The following is a 6628-nucleotide window of genomic DNA, read 5'->3' as shown; positions in this document are numbered from 1 at the left end:
ATTGTGTAGTTATTGCATGTTGTTGCTGTTATTTTGTATTTTTGATAGATTGCTGCATAGAACTTTATAAGGTCTGTGATCAATTCCAAATTATTTGAAGATATATGTTTGTATGTACAGTGCAAAGCATCCTCTAGTCCTCTGCGCCGATGATTCTGGGGTCTTTTCTACCAGCCTTTCCAACGAGTACAACCTTGCTGCTTCTGCATTTGGTATGTCCGATGTCACTAGTGCATTTAATATAAAATAGAACAAAAGCTCACAACTGATGCCTGTTTCTTGAATTCTTAGGTCTTGGAAGGAGGGAAATATTTCAGCTAACGAGAAATTCGTGCAAGTTTATATTTGCTGATGATGGAGTGAAGAGAGAATTAAAGGAGATTTTTAGTCCACCAGAACAGAAGCTCAACCAATCTTTCGAATTTAGGGGTATATGCAGAAACGCTGATTATTTCATAAGTTGTATTATCAACTGTTATTGACATCTTTAGAATGATATTTTTTTTCTTCAAGTAATGCAAAATCTTCATTGGTTCCTAATTAATTAGCAGATTTTTTTATTTTTTATAAATGCTATCACTTTTACACACAGAAATCAGTGAGAGTTAGGGTAAAAGAATTTGACACAGAAATCCGTGTGAGATAGGAAGTTATTCACACGGATTGCATTTCATTACAGTAATTTATATTCATGGAAAGATAGTGGGGTCCACGTTTAATATTCACACGGATAAAATAATCTGTGTGAGATGAGTACATATTTGACACAGAAATCCGTGTGAAATAGAGTCTGTGCGCGTACTGTGTGCAAAAACTATCACACACTGAAATCCGTATGAGAAAGTCTTATTACCCACAGATTAAAATCCGTGGGTAATTGTTGTTTTGCTAGTAGTGTTATATGTTAAACAAGTTGTCTCTATAATTCTGGAAATAACAATTTGTTACCTTTTTTTCTTTTATTTTATTTTGGGTGTAAATATGCTCCTTGGATTCCTTCATAGAGCTAAGAAAACAAATATAGAAGGCTTATCTATCAGCTCTCTTGGGAATAAAGTGGAGGATAGATAAGTTAGGTCTAGGAGACAAAATAAGCTAGCAGTGTGCCGTTGGGAATGAAATTGCCAATTTTTATACTATTAGTCTTCAAGAGAGACATAAAAGAACGGAAGAACCCACGGCCAAGGCACGGGAAAAGGACAATTGAAATGTTAATGTCATGGCAAGCATGTCCAAGAGCTTTTCTATTGAAGTATCTTAGCTATTTTTTCTTTTTCATGCACCATCGTAATTGCATAATTTTCATTTAAATGAAAGAAAATGTTACAAGCAAGTTTGGAATACAAAGATGAGCTATAGAAGTACTTCTGAGTTCTGACACAGAGTCAGATCAATGAACATCAACAGCCTTTCCTATAGAAGTACAAACAAATGGCTTTACGATTTGCAATACATTATGAGGCAACAAATATAGTCACCAAATAGGCACCCGTCGGCCATAAAATGATTGAAACCAAACGTCGGCATACCAACTGAGCCATGACTTAGAGCAAATGCACCCCAAGAGTCAATAGGCAAAGGCAAAAGGCAAGGTCTTGCCTCCCATTTGTGCACTATTCACTGATATTGCCTTTGCCTCCCAATTTTTTCATGCACCCCAAATAGGCAAGATCAATGCCTCTCAATCATTCACTATTTAATCCAAAGGTTGTTTTTTTATACATGTAATCAAATGGTTCTCTTCTTGGTAAAAACCATGCATGCATAATTACATAATGGGTCAAATATAGCCGTTGAACAAAAGCAACTGATTTTAATATATATAATTACATAGTGAAGCCCATGTGCCCATAATTGGTCAACCAAGTGAAAGTCCAAGAATTGACATTAGGCTTGATTGGGAACGCCTCTGATCGTCCAAGAAGCTGTTGAGAGAAAATTGCACACAGTGAGCGTAAATGTCACCCAACATAATTTCACTCGTATTCATTTAGTGAATAGAGTTTTTATTATTTTGGGTTCGACCCATTCAAGACAGAATGTGTCTCTTAATTATAATCCCTTGTTACAGGGAAACACCCTTTGATTCCACTTATGAAGAAACCAATTGACGGGATGTGTGTTTGTTTGTTTTTGCAGCTGCACCCGGATATTTGAATGAGCTGCCTACGTACCCCTGGAGAGGGATCAAGCCACTCGTAGTTCAAGAGTTCCAATGAGTGGATGACTCATTGGAGAGCTTTGATTTTGGAATTAGAGTAGTGTTTGGGACGAATTTGGTTTAAGTGGACCAAGGAGTCGATTTTGTGTTTGGGACACGGTTGCATCTAGATAAATTTGGTTCTAGATTGCCTACATACCCTTTGTGGGATCAAACCACATGTAGTTCCGTCTTTTGAGATTTAAATGGGTAGATGACACATTTATTTTGAATTTGTGTTTGGGGAAGGGTTTAAAGCCCTTGGATTTGGTTTGGACTTTATTTGTGTGATTTGGAATGGATTTGATTTTTTTGGTGTTGGGAGAATTTGACTGGAGTCAGTGATTCATTTGGGACTGGTTGAATTTGACTGGTGGAGTCAGAGATTCTGTTTGGAGTTGCGGTTGCATCTAGTGGGTCGCTAGACTGCCTACATACCCTGTGAAGGGATCAAACCACTGTAGTTCATTGGATTTGAATTTTTGGTTTTGTACCGACTTTGGGTTGATGGATGTGTACATATTTTGAATCCGTCAAGCAAAAATATATTTTGGGGTGGACATCCAATTTGGCAGAGTATCCACCGATTTGATTTGGGCACCCTGTCGTGCCGAGCTTTGTGATTAGTCCTCAGAAATTTGGAGTAGAGCACTATCGGTGGGCTTGCTTTCATTTTCTGTGAGAGGCCCAATGACTCCTTTTATTTTGAGTAGACACTCCAATTTTGGTGAAGTGTCGACATATTTGAGATTGGAGTTGAAGATTCAATGCGGACCTTTGTAGAGTGGGCTTTTCAGTGCTTTGAAGTTTGTCAACGGGTGATTGCATAGAGCCTAAAAGCTTGCAATTGATTTGGACACCCATGAGTTTTTATATATCTGCACCCAATTTTGAAGCCCAAACTAAACCCACAAAACCATCTGCTAGCTCTGTCAGTTCTACTCGGAAAGAAAAATTTTCTGAGGCTCTGAGCATATCACCGCTTCACCGTTTCATGGACAAAGTGAGAGAAAGCAAAAGCTTAGTTGTTTATAGTTTTGATTCTTCCAAGCATCTGGACGTGGCCATGTACCAACTTTGCCATTTAATTCCCATTTTCAGAAGAAAGCTGCTTCCTGATACTTTGAATCATGCCCTTAATTACAAAAGACAAAAGATTATAGAAACTTGCAGCACACTATGTTTTGATAATCATGCTTTAATTTCATTTTGTCTTCATGTGTTATTGATCAGTTTTCCACCGCCAAAACAAAAGACATGATCACTTTGGGATTGTATATTTATTAAATCCCTTGCAGGTGCCACATTTTAAAGGAAACAGAATCACGTCGATATTTCGGTGTTCGTAACCCTCCAGGTAAGATGCTTTTATTCTGGTCTTTGAAGTTGCAATTCAAGGTTTCGAAGTTACAATTCAAGGGAATTTGACCAGAGGTTAATCTTGTCCATCATGTGGTCTTCAGGTGGTCTCAGGATTGATTGTATGAGAACAATCCTCGATGCTGACCGTTTCCTCTGTACAATTTACTGCATCCACCAATTGAATTTGATCGAACATCTCTTGCATTTATGATGCTTCTGCATTTGTGTGTTTGCCGCAAGTATCTCCTCCACTTTGTGTTTCTGCAGCTTGGTGATCCTAGGTGAGTCAAGTCAAACACGCTGCAATTTTGTTATTGAAAGTGAGCTAAGCCAAACACTCTGCCTTCTTGTGATTGAAGTTGAGCTAAGTCGAACACCCTTCCGTAGAAAGATAGCAACTTTGCCTTCTGGGACACCATTTTGATGACGACTTTGCTGCAGGTGGAGTAATATCTTGGCTTTGGCGCTGCATAAGGATCCTTCTGGAGCGGTTTCTTCACTTTGTGAACCCCGGGAATTTCACAGAACCGTACTTGGTGTGTGAACTGGCAGCCCCCAGGCGTTCACCTGACATACTCATTTTTGCCACCCATATGCAGGACGCACCGCGATACAGGCATCAAAAACAAGTGTGGTGAACCCCCTTGAGCTCGAACCTTGCTTCCGCCACCTATACGCAGGACGCACCGCAGTATAGGCATCGAAAGCAAGTGCAGCATGGAGTGGCACCGCGGGAGTGGCACCGCGGCTGTGAATGAGGGCTTGATGTCGACTTTGTGTCTTGCCCCGAAGCCGTTGGTGAGATTTGTGAGTGGCAAATGACTTGATTGTTAAAGAGAGCAGAAACACGTCTTTTCTTTTGTCTGCACCATGAAAGAAGAGATCAGCAATTTCAGGTGATAACCAAGATCATATACCTGTGATTTGTTTGAAACTTTTGCTCCTGCAATGTTGGTTTTCCATGAACGGCATTCTCTTAGAAAGCTTGTAAGGAAGGACTACAGCGCTTCGGCTCCGGCTGGATTGCTCTGTTTCTTTCGCCTCCTTTCTTCTTTTTTCTACTCTTCACTCTTTAACCTTTCGGTGCCTTCCTCTTCTCTCGTAACTTTGCTCCTCTTTTGTTGCCTCCCTCTGCTCTTGAGGTCGAGCCTTTTTATAGGCATCTAGGAACCCAAACGGTTGGCTAAAGATAAGGATAGCTTGCAATTTGAATTCAAACTTGAAGTTACGATTTGTCACTTTGAAGATGATCACAACAGCAACAAAACTCCAATTTTCACGTTTGAAGCTTTAAGCTGGTAGCTTCTTTGTTTATTCAAACTTTGGATAGGTGCAAGTATCTTTCACCTTGACTCGGTCTCGAGTTTGTAGGAGGTGGATTTTATCCAAAATTTGTTGCCTTCAGTTCACGTGAGGCTAATTGCTTTTTCTTCTTTCATTGACCGGCTCATGCATCCATATGAATTTGAATACTTGTTGATAAGATTACAAGTTCAATAGAAAAAAATATAGCTAAGGCCCAACTCTCTGTTTCTTGTTGGCTTACTGTGTCTCCTCCTTAAGAGATAATCATAGAGACCAATTAACCAATCACACTTAGTTTGGCCTACCTCTCATCTCTTTTGCTTTGAACTCATCTGATCAAACAATTTAAATTAAATTGCTTTATTGATCTGGTGGCCGAATAAATATGTATATAACAGCTTTGGCCTCCAACTTTTATTGACAGACCACGACCACCTACTTATGGGAGTTAATCAAATTGGACTTTTGAATTTTTTTTTTGTCTCAACAGAAGCTTGCGGTGCATGCAGCGTTTTTTATTTTTTGCCATTTTGTCTGGTCTTCGATGTCCAAGATCAGTGCGGTGCATTTGCTCTTAGGCACAAAAAGGAAATAAATATGCTACTGTTGTCTCCATCTCTCAACTAGTGAATAGACACTACTACAAAAAGTTAATCAGACAACACTAATCACACAACGGAAAAGAAATCATCTGTTGTGTGTTCAAGTAAGCTTTGCACAACGGTGCTTGTTATATTCTGTTGTGTGAATGCCAACAAAGTGAAAACTTTTTTATCAAAACTATATTGCACAACGGAAATGAAGTAATGTCTGTCGTCTGAGTCTTAAAAAATTTAGCGGCACATTTCCCTCCACTTTGGAGTCTTGGTTGGCTATTGAAACATTGAAATTTGGGCTACTAGGACAACGGGTTTTACTATTTCCGTTGTGTGATTGAAAAACTAAGCATCAAAATTTGAGGAAGCTTGCTTGAATGTCTCCCGGTGGGTAAAGCTAGTGCAAGCTATAGCAATTGGACAATAGATGTTATACTTTTCTGTTGTGTGAAGTGGGAACATAGGCAGCAACATTTTGAGCCAAAATGCTGCAGGCGGCAAGATTCCCTCCATGTTTTCACATTTTGATTTTATGTAATATACTCTTACAACAGTTTGTTAGATTTCTATTGTGTGAGCGACTAGTTTAATTGTCCCTCCACCCAGCCCTAGCCACATCGTGTCCGAAAGCAAAATTAAATCAAATGAAACCTAACCTCTGTCGAGCTCTCTCAATTGTGAACACCCCCTTCCCCCCGAAACCCTTCTCTCTCATGAAACCTCTCTCAGTCTCTCAATCTCCTTGCTTCTATTCTTTATCCCTTGAAATCCAACTCCTCTTCAGTGATGGAGGAGATAAAGTATCCTAGATCCATTTTCTCTCTCCTAGTCTTTAAACTAGGGTCAATTGAAGAGATGCAGAAGACGAAGGTCGATGAATATCAGAAGTTCAAAACGACGAAGAAATTTTAGTTTTCTTCAACCCATTCTCTCAATCGATCTCTAGGGTTCTCTCATTCCTCTCTCAGCCTCAACAAACCAAAGGAGTGAAAGAAGTACAGATCGACCTCCTCGCCTCCTCCTTGAACCCAGCGGGCTAGTGGCACTCCTCCTCTCTTTCTTTCCTCGTCCTCTCATCATCTCACATAGTCACAGCCTGAGCCTAGGCACTCTCGTTCCCTCCCAAAGTCCCAATCTTTTCTTGTATCTTGTAACTTTGTAAGTC

General features: G+C 39.7%; 1 long non-coding RNA gene across 1 annotated transcript; it reads left to right on the top strand.

The window, feature by feature from the left end:
• Positions 1–3391: 3391 nt before the first annotated feature.
• Positions 3392–4283, top strand: LOC121048990. The gene is made up of 3 exons (XR_005799086.1): positions 3392–3557; positions 3664–3843; positions 4004–4283. It is a non-coding gene; the product is annotated as an uncharacterized LOC121048990 (long non-coding RNA).
• Positions 4284–6628: the final 2345 nt, after the last annotated feature.

This window comes from Rosa chinensis, chromosome 5 (genome assembly GCF_002994745.2).
Source record: "Rosa chinensis cultivar Old Blush chromosome 5, RchiOBHm-V2, whole genome shotgun sequence".
Classification (NCBI taxonomy): domain Eukaryota; kingdom Viridiplantae; phylum Streptophyta; class Magnoliopsida; order Rosales; family Rosaceae; genus Rosa; species Rosa chinensis.
Note: the sequence above shows the minus strand (reverse complement) of the source record. Positions and strands in the feature narration are given on the sequence as shown.